Here is a 15,008-nt window from a genome sequence, read left to right as displayed (position 1 = left end):
CTTACAAGTTCGATAAGCTAGGTCTGGGCTATGCTAATGGAACTCAGAAGAATGATCAGAGTCCTCGTTCTGGAGGATTAATGTCACATTTCATCAGCCAAGGAGTAAATGCTATTGAAGACGACCAAGTTCCACCCGTTTCCAAGGAGGTTTGGGATACTTTGGGAGAACCAAGCGGCAGGTACGACTTTCTGGTGAAGTACACTGCTCCTCAAAGTTCTTTTATTGCCACTGAAGACATCGTTCCAACTGGATGGGGTGATCAGTTTGAAGATTGCAAAAGTTTCACAAGTTCCATTACTGAGCAATACCAAAGTCCCCCTAGTCCAAAAGAAGTCTGGGATACGCTGGGAGAACCAAGTGGTAAGTATGACTTTATGGTGAAGTATTCCGCTCCCCTGAGCTCGCAGATCGCTATTGAAGACATCACCCCAACTGGATGGGATGAACATTTCGAAGACAATATGACACTCACAAGCCCTGTCGCTCCTAAAGAATTCTGGGAGACACCAAATGACGAGAATAATTTTCTGATGCAGTACACTGCTCCCCAGAATGCACAAGTCTCTATCAAAGATATCATCCCGACTGGATGGGACGATCTTATCGGGTATCTCTCTCAGCCAACAAAGGTATCTCAGCCCGGGATCTCGTATCCAGCAAAGTATCTTGCTCATCCTGAAGGATCAACAGCTCATCTCGCCACCAATGAAGTCAATGCTGTGGAAGACGAAGAAGACAACTGCAACTGGAGCAGCTGGATATTCCCTACTCTCAACAATGGATTGAACAACTGGGAAGCCGAAGATGTTATCTCCTTTGATCAGGAGTAAATGCAATTTCCTGTTTTCGTTGTTTATATGTTCAAAGATAAAAATGGTTCCTGTACTATCGAACCATGAACTTAAAAGCCAGGTGCCTTGCCCGAAGCACGCTGGTCCTTTTTATAAGGGTTTGTCATATCATGATCATATGTTCATTCAATAAAATCATGGGACGTTTGCATATTCAAATTTTGCGATCCTTTTTGTTTCTTTCTTTATTCATTTTCATTTAGCTATGTGTTCCTACACACACCCACATAATAAATGCATATTCATATTCACTCTGGATCCTGTTGATAACTATTCTGCTATTGCCAATCATGACTTTGAAAATCCGATCTACCAAACTAAGGACGAAAGTGAGGAAGATTGTGAAGTACCTAGGGAACTTGCAAGGCTATTAGAACAAGAAGAAAAGAATATACAGCCGCATGAAGAGCCAATTGAAGTTATCAACCTGGGCAGTGACGAAGAAAAGAAAGAAGTCAAGATAGGGGCTGATTTAGAAAACAGTGTCAAGCAAAGACTGATTCAAATGTTACAAGACTACGTTGAGATATTCGCTTGGTCCTACGAAGATATGCCTGGTCTCGACACGGATATTGTGGTTCATCGCCTGCCAATTAAAGAAGGTAGCACTCCAGTTAAGCAGAAACTGCGGAGAAGTAGGCCCGATATGTCCAAGAAGATTAAAGACGAGGTTGAGAAGTAATTCAACGCCGGTTTTCTAAAAGTTGTGAGTTATCCTCCATGGATAGCTAACATTGTGCCTGTGCCTAAAAAAGACGGGAAAGTCAGAATGTGTGTAGACTACAGAGATCTGAATCGGGCAAGCCCCAAAGATGATTTCCCTTTACCTGACATCGATGTACTGGTTGACAATACTGCACAATGCAAGGTATTTTCCTTTATGGATGGATTCTTAGGTTACAATCAAATCAAGATGGCGCCCGAAGACATGGAAAAAACAACTTTTACAACACCCTGGGGAACCTTTTGTTACAAAGTGACGCCCTTTGGTTTAAAAAATGCAGGAGCAACGTATCAGCGTGCAATGGTAGCTCTATTCCATGATATGATTCATCAAGAAATAGAGGTATATGTGGATGATATGATTGCAAAGTCCAACACTAAAGAAGAACATCTGGGTCATCTGCACAAGCTGTTTGACAGACTCAAGAAGTACAGGTTGCGACTGAATCCGAACAAGTGTACCTTAGGAGTAAGATCCGGTAAACTCTTAGGTTTCATCGTCAGCAGCAAGGGTATTGAAGTTGATCCTGCCAAAGTCAAAGCCATTCAAGAAATGCCCATACCCCGTACCGAGAAACAAGTCAGAGGGTTCTTGGGACGTCTGAACTACATCGCTAGATTTATTGCCCATATGACTACTACTTGTGTACCAATCTTCAAATTGTTGAAGAAAGATCAAGTGGAAAGATGGAACGACAAATGCCAATTAGCCTTTGATAAGATCAAAGAATATCTTCAAAAACCACCAATCTTGTTACCTCCAGTAGAAGGAAGACCTTTGATAATGTACCTAACAGTGTTAGAAGATTCAATGGGGTGTGTATTGGGGCAACATGATGAGTCTTGCCGAAAAGAGCATGCGATCTACTATCTTAGCAAAAAGTTTACCGATTTTGAAACAAGATACTCACTACTCGAGAAAACTTGTTGTGCCTTAGCATGGGCGGCTCGCCGACTAAGACAGTATATGCTAAACCATACCACTTTCCCGATCTCCAAAATGGATCCTATCAAATATGTGTTCGAAAAACCTGCTCTCTCCAGAAGAATAGCAAGATGGCAAATGATCTTAACAGAGTATGACATCCAGTACACTTCATAAAAAGCGATCAAAGGAAGTGTGGTAGCTGATCATCTGGCTCATCAAGCAGTGGATAATTATCAAGCATTGAACTTTGACTTCCCAGATGAAGATATTATGCTAGTTACGGACTACAAACAACCAGGACCGGAGGAAGGACCCGAGCCAGGATCCCGATGGACTATGGTTTTTGATGGAGCCTCTAATGCGCTTGGCAATGGCATCGGAGCTGTGATCATTTCTCCTACAGGAGGACATACACCATTCACTGCCAGCTTATGTTTCAACTGCACTAACAATATAGCCGAGTATGAAGCATGTATTCTGGGTCTCAAAGCTGCAATCGATCTGAGAATCAAGTTCCTGGAAGTCTATGGAGACTCGGCCCTTGTAATTTATCAAGTTAAAGGGGAATGGGACACGAAGCACCCGAATCTAATTCCTTACAAAGAATATGTGCTGAGTTTGATTCCTTACTTTGAAGAAATCACTTTTGAAGATATCCCGCGAGAAGAAAATCAACTGGCTGATGCTCTAGCTACCATGTCATCTATGTTCAAAGTCAGGTGGGACAATGAGGCGCCAATGATCACCATTTATAGACAAAATGAACCAGCCTACTGCAATGAGATTGATACCAAAGGAGTGGAAGAAAAACCATGGTTCCATGAAGTAAAAAGATATCTCGAAGCCCAGGAGTACCCTGAAGGGGCATCCATTAACGATAGAAAGTTTCTAAGAAGATTTGCTGCCAAATTCTTTCTGAGTAACGGAATCCTGTATAAACGAAACCATGACTCGACTTTGCTTCGTTGTGTGAACAAGAAGGAAGCGGAACAGATTATGGAAGACATACACGATGGTACCTTTGGTACTCATTCAAGTGGACATACAATGGCTAAAAAGATACTAAGAGCAGGTTACTACTGGTCTACCATGGAGACAGACTGCCATCATCACTCCAGGACTTGTCACAAATGCCAGATATATGACGATAAAGTACATGTACCTCCAGTCCCATTAAACGTCCTGACAGCTCCTTGGCCTTTTGCAATGTGGGGAATCGATATGATTGGAGAAATCAAGCCTACTGCCTCCAACGGACATCGTTTTATCTTGGTCGCTATTGACTACTTCACAAAGTGGGTAGAAGCAACTTCGTTTGCTTCAGTCACCAAGAATGTGGTGGCCCGGTTTATCAAGCACAATCTCATTTGTCGGTATGGCATCCCTGAAAGGATCATCACAGACAATGGCACAAATTTAAACAACAGAATGATTACTGAACTCTGCACGCAGTTCAAGATTAAACATAATAATTCTTCTCCATATCAGCCAAAGATGAATGGTGCCATAGAAGCTGCCAACAAGAACATCAAAAAGATCATACAGAAGATGACAGTAACCTACAAAGACTGGCATGAGATGTTACCTTTTGCTCTTCATGGTTATCGCACATCAACACGTACTTCAACAGAGACAACTCCATTCTCCTTAGTCTATGGTATGGAGGCAGTTCTTCCAATTGAAATTTAGATTCCTTCCCTAAGGATTATGAAAGAAGCCGATCTAGATGAAGACGATTGGATTCAGACTCGGTTGGACTAGATAAACTTGATTGATGAGAAGAGGCTCGCAACTATTTGTCATGGTCAGTTGTACCAGAAACGTATGATCAAAGCCTTCAACAAGAAAGTCAAAAGTCAGGCATATCAAACCGGTGATTTGGTTGTCAAACGTATCATCTTACCACAGGGCGACCCCAGGGGCAAGTGGACTCCCACTTATGAGGGACCATTTGTAATCAAGAAAGTATTCTCCGGCGGAGCCATGTTGCTTATCACTATGGACAGCGAGGATTTCCCACACCCTGTAAATGCGGACATAGTCAAAAAGTACTTCGCTTAAAGAAAAAGCTTGCTAATTTGAAAACCTGAAAGGGCGACTTAGGCAAAAATGAGCGTCTCGGTGGATTGAAAACCTGAAAGGGCGATCCAGGCAAAAATTAGAGACTAAATAAATAAATATCCCGGTAGGCTGAAAACCTGAAAAGGCAGCCTAGACAAAAGTTAGGGAATAAAGCATACGACCATGTCCCGTTTGGCTACCCACTCACCTTCAAGGTTCAACACATCAAAGGCACTAATCAGTCCAATCATTTTCTTCCAACAAGTGAGGGATGAGATACTCGAAGACAGATTGGCAATAACAGAGTTGAAACTTGACTGGATTGTTTTCACATAGCTATTTCCCTTTATAAGTACTTTTCAAAGTTTTATGACAATTTCCTACTACTAGGATTTTTGTCTCCTTGTACTAATTAGCCTATTATGGCTCTCTTTCAAAATCAATACATCTCATGCTCAAAATCAATGTTTTCACTTTTTCTGTTTTGAACGCGTAAACGTCCTAATGATAATTTTGAATGAACATATGCATTTGAATATGATTGATGTTTATAAGAAAAACAGGAATAGCATTCAGGTAATGTCCCAATCATCTGGACATCATCCCGAAACCAGCATCAGAAGAAAAGTTCCCCAACAGAGATACGTTTCTCAGCAGAATCACCAATGAGATTTTTCTCTCCAACAAAGTGATTCGAGAAACCTTATTCCCCAGCAGGGCTTTTCAAGATCACTATCCCCAGAAGGTGTGATCATCCACACCAAGGTTTGATCAAATAGTGCATCGGAGGATTACACATCTTTCTTATTCCCATTCAGGGTGCATCAAAATCAGAACTTTCAAATTACCTTCATCCTCGAGCGGTAGTCAAAGATCCCTCAACAGAGCACCCTGGTCCGTAAGGAAGTTCCCCAGCTGAGTATACTCGAACAAGATAGCAAAGATCATCAACGGTCACAATGCCTTCATTTCCAAAATAGCAAGCAGGGATTTATTTTCCCAACCAGAAGTTTGATACGCTCTAAACTGCATAAGTCATACATCATACGCATATTCATACATAGCATATAATGTTTCATGACAAACGCATACATAACATGCACGTTTCTCATTTAGATTAAGAATCTCAACATATACATTACATGCATAATGACATTGCATGTCGCTAACTTGGTTTTTCAGGTAGACAAATATTCACAGCAAAGTTATTCTCAACAGCATGCAGTATTCTCCTGGATTTTATTCAGACAAACATTCCCCTCAGATATAATCAAACCAAAGATTCATTCTGAAGAGATCTCTCTTTCCGAACCACCTATCAACTCAAAACAAACAACTTCAAATCCTTCAGATCTAAGTCGATACCTTGAACGGTTCCTTAATGATCTACCTTCAAAGATCTAAGTCGATACCTCAGACGGTTCCTTAAAGCAGTCAATCTTTAAGATCTAAAGCGGATACCTCAGACGGTTCCATAACGATCAACCTTCAAAGATCTAAAGCGGATACCTCAGACGGTTCCACAACGATCAACCTTCAAAGATCTAAAGCAGATACCTCAGACGGTTCCACAACGATCAACCTTCAAAGATCTAAAGCAGATAACTCAGACGGTTCCACAACGATCAACATTCAAAATCTAAAGCGGAAAAACTTTGGACAGTTCCGTAACGATCAACCTCCAAGATTTAAAGCGGTAACCTCGGACGGTTCCGTAACGGTCAACGCAGAGGTTTTCAAATCCTTCATCAAGATATAATAAATGGATTCATTCTGATGAAAAAACCATCAACACATTCGCCAGATGGCATCTGAAAGCCCATCTCAGGTAATGTTTTGATCCGCCAATGACATTTCTCAAGCCACATTCAAAGCAATTTCCAACATCACTTCCGGTGGAGGTAAGTGCAAATTTTCAGGGCATCTAAACATTCAATCATCTTCTACCTTCAGATTCCAACCGGTCTCTTCAGGTTTAAGAAGATTGAATAGGGGCAACTGTTATACCCCAAAATTTGCCCGCATCTTTTTTCAGAGAGAGGGCAATAAACTTCTGTCTAAAAATTGGGAGTTTCATATTATCTTGGATTTTATTTCATAAATATCTTGATTTTATGAATACTCGGTTTTTAGAATATTTCTTATACGGTATTTTGGGTTCGCTGTTGAATTTATTCTTACACAAACGCCAAGTACTGTTTGTCACTTCACACACGCTGTTTATTTGAGATTTATTTGCAGATAAATAGTACTGACGCAATTGGTACAGAATTAAATTTTTGCAGGCGCAGAGTCCGGGGATTCAGACTGTACTGGTAACAATTAAATTATTATTAGTTTTTGTTTCCCATTAATTTTTGTACTATACTATTGTTTTCAAATCTTTTCCTTTCTTTTCAAATCTCTTTCTTTCAAATCAAATCCTAACTTTATTCCATACATCTTTCTTTTCAAACCCTACCATACACTTTCTTTCAAATCCTACTACCACTCAAATTTTCCTTTTTTGTACGGTATCACTTCATTCCCCAACGTCTCTATCCTTCTTTTCACTCTATAAACACCCCTCATTTTTTCCATAAAGTCTCACATCAAATTTCACTCATTTCTCAAACTTCTACCTCATAATTATTTTCTCTTCTTCCCCGGCAAAAATGGCAAAGTGGATGGATACTTTTTTTCTTATGGTCATCACTGTTTTGGTGGTGATCATGTCCTTTTTCTGTCTGCATAGTCCTGAAAAATGCGGACCTGGGTTGCTTACACTCCTGTTCATCTATGTGTTGTTATTTATAGCATGGGTTTTTAATCGTCATTTTTAAAGTTTGTCGTATCTTTCGCTTTCAAATAATGTACCGTTTATTTTATTTGTCGTACTGTTCATTATATTATGTAATATTTGTACTGTCAGTATTAAATGTCATAATATCTGTCGTACTGTCGTTTAATTATCAAGATAATATTATGTGTGTTTATTGCTAGTTAAATATTTATTTTTCTGTGCATTAAATATTTTTCAAGATTATTATCGGTAATTTCATTCGCGTACGGTATATTTTAATTATTTATTGTGTTTGTGTTTTTTCTAACAACTCAGGTAAATAAATTTTCACCATTAACACAACAAAAAACAAAAAGGAAAAATTAACTTTAATTGTTGAATTTTCACTTTAACTGTTACGTTAATGCCCGGACAGCCAGTTGACAGTCAAACCCGCTGACAGCACGATTCTCCGTGTTTTGTACCATCAATCAAATCAATCTTTTGTATTTCAAAATTCCAAGATTTTTGTTCTAGAAGTCTTCTGATAATCACATGATCACCAGAGACTCAACACTGCACAAAAATCAGGTACGCTTAACTGTCTCCTACACAAACAGTCCCTAACTAGGGTTTTTGTTTTTTTCAGGAGAACAAGTTTTTTTTTGAGACCTCAAATGGATTTCATGGACCTCCATATGTATCAAAGTACCACCAGACAAATTTTCAAACTTCAATCCGCTCAGACGCACAGTCAGCAGCTCAAACAGTCAACAGACGACCAGTTTGACCGAAAAGTCAACAGACAGTCAAAAATGAAATTTTTTGTCAACATCCATATTTTGTCAAAAGATTCATCATTTGATCAATGGTTGATCATAATTCACCAAGAAAAGATCAGAAATCAACAAAACCCTAAGTTTCAAAATTAGGGTTTTCTCCTAAAAAGTCAACTAAGCTTTGACCGGCCATAACTCTCTCCTCGTTCATTCAAAAAATTCCAACCAAAGCTTGTTTTGAAGGAAATTCAATTATCTTTCAAATGAAATTGATCCCATGGTCATTGGATTTACCATTTGAAAAATATGAGCTCAGACATTACAGGTCATTTTCAAAGTCAACAAAAAGTGGTTTTTTGTCAAAGGCAATAACATCAAGATAAATTCTCCAAATGAAAAAAAGTTTCCAAAGTAGCTTGTAGAGGACATCTTGAGGTTTCTAAAAAGTACAAGAACTCCTTCATATGATCAAAATTGAGGGAGATATGCCTTGTTGAAGTTGGCTATTTTTTGGGAAAATGCATGAAACTAGCATTGATCAAAATGATTTTTTTTCCAAAAGAGGCCAAGCATTCATGATCCAAACATGTTTCTAATGATGTTAAAGGGCTCCCATGACCAACATTAGGCCCATGACATTTTTGTTTCTTTTTAATTTAATTTTATTACATTTAAAATTAAATTAAGAAAGAAATGGTTCAAGACAATTATCCAAGGCTTTTGTCCTTAGCATGAGTCACCAAGGTGGCTTAACTTCTGCAAGAAAGAGATGGTACAACAGGCCTAGAGCATGAGGTTGAAGAAAAATGAAGCCATGGTCAAGAATTCAAAGCTTTATATATTAAAAAATCCAAAAAATACTTCCTTTTATCTTATTGCAATTTAAATTCATAGATAAGTGTATAGGTTGTCAAAATCATGTAAATAGCGTAGTTTACATTTCTCGCACAATTGATGTAATAGCGTAGATTTACTTTCCGCATTTTACATTCCCGCACTTTAATTTTTGTACATATAAAATTGCGTGTATGTCGAAGATAATAACTGAAGCGTTAGATCACTAATTTCAAAGACAAAAAATATCTGAAAATAAAACACAATCACACTTGCACCTCTTAGGGTAATCCCTCTGTTACTCTTTTCAAAATCAATTATACTGTTTCAAATACAATTCAAACAATTTCTTTCTGTATCCAGTCAAAGAAACTTTTCTAAAAGAAAATAGGAAAGGACCTTATAAATTTAGGGTAGATCTCCTAATTGCTTGCTCAAATCAAACAAAACAACAAATATTTCACATATCACTGTTTTTCCAAAACAAAACTTTCAAAAAGACAACACTTTGTATATATCCAAACAAGGATCATTACGAAGTTAAAAATCTTTTTTTCAAAACATTTTTCGAAAGATAGAATACTTTGTATACATCCGCACAAGGATCATTACAAAGTTAATTTACAAAGGTATTTAAAACCACATACAAGCATTTCAAAGCAAGACAAATGATTCAAACAAGTGAGCTAAGCAATTAAGAGCCCATGGATAACCATGGATACAAAGGGGTGCTAACACCTTCCCCTTGTATAACCTACCCCCGAACCCAAAATCTCTTAAAGGTCTTTTTCTGTTTCTTTTATAAACCTTTCCTTAATTGGATAAAATAAAAGTCGGTGGAGACTCTCTGATTTTCCAAACTTAAAAATAAAAGAAGAGTCAGTTCGTATCCCACGAAAAAAAACCGAGGATGACAATGCCAATTGATTTGGTGAATGCTCTTTGGTGTAATTTTTTTTGTTTGAAACATGAGTAGTTTGGCCAAGGCCGTCTCAATTTTTTGGAGGTCTTGTGTAGATTAATCATGATTCAACTATAACAAAATAATAAGAGGCCATATTTAACCCCATTTTAATAGTGACAAAGATTTATGAGGCCATATTTAGTTATGGTTTAAGTGTAAACAATTTGAGGTTCTATGTAGTAGTCAGTCTTGCACGTCCTCAAAGACAACCCTGAGTTTGGCATATAGTTTGAAAAGATGGTTATTCTGAACACTAAATTGGAAAGATTGATTATTTTGAGAAAAAATCAATGTTTTGAACTATTTTCCTTTTTTTATTTAATTTTTTCATACATTTGATTATAGTACATTATTCTCTTCTAACCAATGATTATAGTACATTATTCTCTTCTATGTTGTACTTATAATTCAATAATTATTTTATTTTCAAATATATAAAGAAAATGTAAAATTGATAGCCAATGATTATAGAATATTATTCTCCTCTGCGTTATTATCTCCGTCCTATAATGAGTGACCTAGTGAGTCATTTCACACATATTAAGAAAAAAAGTATAAAATTAAGAGAAAATAATATTTTTACTATAGTGCCTCTATCATGTATTGAAAATGATAAATATTTTACTAATTAGAGGATAGAATTGAGAAAAATATATAAAAAAATCAAAAGAAATCATTTATTTTATGACATTATTTTATTATAATTGAGTCATTCATTATCTTCGAAGATGTAGTTATAGTTTCAATAATTACTTTGCATTTTTCACATTTTGAATTTCAATTATTCACTATACACAATATGTCTTGTTTCAATGCGTCATCAATGATGTTTTGAAACCTCAAGCCTATTGTAAAAGAATAAGGGGAATATTTGTTTAATCATGATGAAGATGATGCAAAACAAGTAATTGACGATCTCAAGTTAAAGTACTCATTTCTTTTACTTAAAAAAGAGTTTAGCGATTTCGGGTCCTTTTGCATGATAAACTCTTTGAAAAACTTTGATTCATTTTTTCACTCCATTCTATGCACCTTTTGCTTACCTTCAAGTTCCTATTAGACATATTTTTTTTAAAAATCTACATGCCACTTCCCATATTATACATGTGATCTCTCCAAGGGGTATGTTTTTAGCATATTATTTTTGAAAAATATCGGTTTTTTAAAATTTTTGGTTACGTACCAGAAATTTTGTTGATTTTACCTATTTACAACGCCATATGTTATAGACCGAAAATTTAAAATTTCCAGTATATTTGAAATTTCCGGTATGTTTCATAAGTTAGAAACCTACCAAAAATTTGAAATTTCCGGTATGACTTTAGTTTTTTAAAATTACTAGAAATTTCAAATTTTAGGTAATACTGAGACTTAATTTTTAAAAAAAAAACTTGAATAAAATACATGTAAAAATAACAAACCGTCTTAATATATAAATAGAATAAATGACATAAACAGATGCATTACAACAAAACTACAGTTTTTGGATCATTAGAACAATTCTTCCCAATGTCTGACTTCCTGAACAATTTTTCCCAGTGTCTGAACTGACCCACATATGCTGATTCCCATGCTTTTGCATTATCAGAATAATTCTTCTTCCAACGATCACTGACGAGAGGCAGTGGACAATCGAGTCTCAACTTCACCTAAACCCAATGATTACGGTTGACAAAACCAACAACAATGATTGTATGTCGACTCGTGTATGGGGGTGGAGCTATGAGAAGCGGGAAAAATGTTATGTTCATTAACATGGAAAGAGAAACAAATACAACATTGTATTTAGAAGCAATAGGGTAACCCATATCGAGATTTGTCATCCATTTCTCCTTATCCTGAACACCCAAGTATTTTACGAGTAATGAATCACTAACATCAGAGACAGTGTCATAGAACAACTTGGAAAACAAACTTGTGTGTTGATGGATTTGAGTATGCAATTGTCTTCGATAATCATAACATGCATCTTCCCCCATCCTAATGCAGATTAAATACAACGGAAACCATAATTTTCATCCGGTTCAACATCAACAATGTCATCGATGTATGAATGATAGAAAGCAGGAAATTGTGACAAGTACTCGCCTTTTGCAGAATTGGTAGAAGGTTGCTTACCAATCGGCATGGTTGATGATTGACTCCCACTTAGTTGTGTGCATAATCTCTTTGTAGTCTGACCCCCCTGTAAAGCATCATCATATTCCCACTGACTTGGATCACGAAGCACATTACTTTCCTCACCTTTTCTACTTTTCTTAACTCCTCTCTTTGGTTTTTATTTCACTGGCGTTGGACACATTGAAGATGTGGATGGATAGGCAAGATCACAAACTTTTTTCTTCAACACCCTTTGACCCATAATATCCATAGTACTGAATTGTCGCTTCAACTCTTCGCACTCCTCTTCTAATTCCCACTTGCTCTCGTCAGGACTCACCTCATATTCTGAAATTTGCAATTTTGTCCAAAACACATGAATAGATTTCAAAGGTATAGGTATGCCTAAAATCTGGTAATCGGCGAGCTGATACGCACACTGTAACCCATGTGTTGTATTAATGAAACAACCACTCCTCTGCTTGCTCGCACCATTGACTCTTTTTAGTTCCTTTCAAATGAGTTGCATACATTGTCTTTAAACAAAACTGTACAATTTGGAATAGAATGGAGTGTTATACCGATGCTCAATGTTGACGATACTTTTTTGAAACGACACTTTTATGAAAATCAGCTATAACTTTAACATTGTGTTCATAACATCCTATCTTGCACATAAATCACCATGACTTGTAGTCAACATGTTCTTCAATCTCCAATGTGCATACTCCACCCTAGAAATCAAGGACACATTAAATAAACAACTCACAAATAGAAAGCATAAACATATTTTCTTTTAGAAGAATGTACCTGTTTATTGTTGTGTTCCCTAAATGAGTGACTTTGTTAGTCCATGCAACAACAAATCTTACTTTATATGGTGTTAACCATGTTTATTTCACTTACTTGACAAATGATGGAATATCACCACATACACTCTCGAAGTGCTTGAGATGTACATCAAATTTGTCTTCTGTATTTGAATACATCATGTTGTTCCATTGATCCATGACATGTTCTTGTCTTTCTAATTTCACATACTCTTTACATTTTATGCTAACGTTTTTTGAAATATGAAACGTACACAACAAATGAGACACATTTGGATACACAGAATCAATGGCATTCATTAATGCATGTTCCCGGTCTGTCACCATGACATCTGGTAGCAACTTATCAGAATAAAACAACTCTTTAAGCTTCTCTAGTGCCCGTGTGAAATTTTCCTCCCTTTCATGTTCCTAATATGCAAAAGCAACTGAAAACGTCAATTTTGTTGATGTAACACCAATAATCTCAAGCAGTGGTAGCCGGTACCTGTACGAATAAAAAACGCATTCATCAAAGAGATCACTCAACATATTTTTAAGATGGGAGCAATTAAAAGTAAAATTCTTACCTAATTTTTTTGTACGTGCAATCAAAAATCAACACCAGAGGGAACATATTCAACAACTTGATAGAGTCAGGGTGTGTCCAGAAGATATCAACCACAATATCTGAATTCTCTTTATTTCTAGTCCAACACATGTATTTCTCTTGGTGAATAAGGCTCAATAACATTTGCATTTCTGTTTGTGCACCTCTCTTGCCCAGTATGTATGTTGCTCTAGCTCGGTATATCTGGGTAATACTCGTGAGATTTTCTGGGTCTTTGTATTTTAAAGCAGACACGATGTACCTTGGTGCCATATTGTACTTCGTCATGTCATTCCCAAACTTTCTTTCATCATTTTTTAGACGACCCAAGATGTCATTACCTATTAAATCCTTATCTAGTCTATGATTATGCATCCCACATTTAACCACCACCTTCCAACCAATACCACTCGGAACAGATCTCAGCCCAAATGGGCATCTAAGCCTCATAGTAAAATTGCCATCAGAAGGGGCTGCAACTTCATATTTCTTTTTATAAATTCCTCCTCCGTCACAGCACATAATCAACTTATCTTTCCTCCCTCGCATTCCATTACCAGAACCGGATCAGATTGTAACAAAAACAATACCATGGTCTTTACCAATTGAACGTGCCCATTCTAGAACCTTATCTTGTGATTCAAAAATCTGACAATCACAAAAACGTACAATTAGATAACTGCATCAATTTATAAAAACAAAAAAATAAAGTTGTGTATGAAGTAAATTAAACATACCGTATCTATCACGAAGTACTCCGTAAAATCACTGTAGATGTTTTTAAGTTGGCTGCAATTTTTGGTAAAACATATCTGGTTGATATTGTGTTATGTAGGCAGCATATGTGTTAAGCTAATACAGGTTTTCCGTTGGATGTCATGCTGGATGTCATGACATCAATATTTGACAGCCGTTGCTGTTATATTTAACTATCACGCGCCTGTTGAGTTGGAATATAATGATTCAGTAAGTACTCAACAGATGCAGAATATTCTATGGAATATTATGCAATCCTAAGTGGCACAAGTTTAAAGGTCAAGAGAATCAAGTTAGAATATTGAAGATTATGCATTTTCTAATTATGGAGACAAATTAGGAAACTTATGATTGAAGACCTTGTTTTTAGCAGAAAGTTTTCTGTGATCAGTAACAGCAAATAATGCCGTGATTGTAAGCCCACGTCCAGTTGGGAATAGGTTATAAATAGGAAACTTTGTAACCTAATTTATTAAGCTAGCCGGTGTTTAGAAAGATGTAGCCATTAGGGTTAGCCGTGTAGGTGAACCTCCCGGTTTGTGGGAAGGTCATTGATTTGTGCCTCGAAGCCTGTAGGTAAGAGATTTATTGTATTCACTCAGAAGCTATGAAGCAATGAGTGAAGATTGTGTTCTTGGAACGACTCCATTATGTATTTTTAGATTGTTGGTGATTAGGTCGTCGATGCAGTGGCTGAGTTGTTGACTGCTAGATATCATTGCTGTGATTGGGAGTGGAATGGAGATATTCCATATCTAGGGAGAACCTAGGTAGAGGGATCATTGGGTAGTGATTAAGTGAGGAGTTGTAAACTGGGAGTTTAGCTCTG

The 15,008-nt window shown here is 36.9% G+C and overlaps 1 pseudogene; it reads right to left on the bottom strand.

The window, feature by feature from the left end:
• Nucleotides 1–13,972, bottom strand: part of LOC131649919 (protein FAR1-RELATED SEQUENCE 5-like) — a 47,618-nt pseudogene extending 33,646 nt beyond the window's left edge.
• Between the last annotated feature and the right edge of the window lie 1,036 nt (nucleotides 13,973–15,008).

Source organism: Vicia villosa, linkage group LG2 (assembly GCF_029867415.1).
Source record: "Vicia villosa cultivar HV-30 ecotype Madison, WI linkage group LG2, Vvil1.0, whole genome shotgun sequence".
Taxonomy (NCBI): Eukaryota; Viridiplantae; Streptophyta; class Magnoliopsida; order Fabales; family Fabaceae; genus Vicia; species Vicia villosa.
This window is presented reverse-complemented; position numbering and strand designations above follow the sequence as displayed.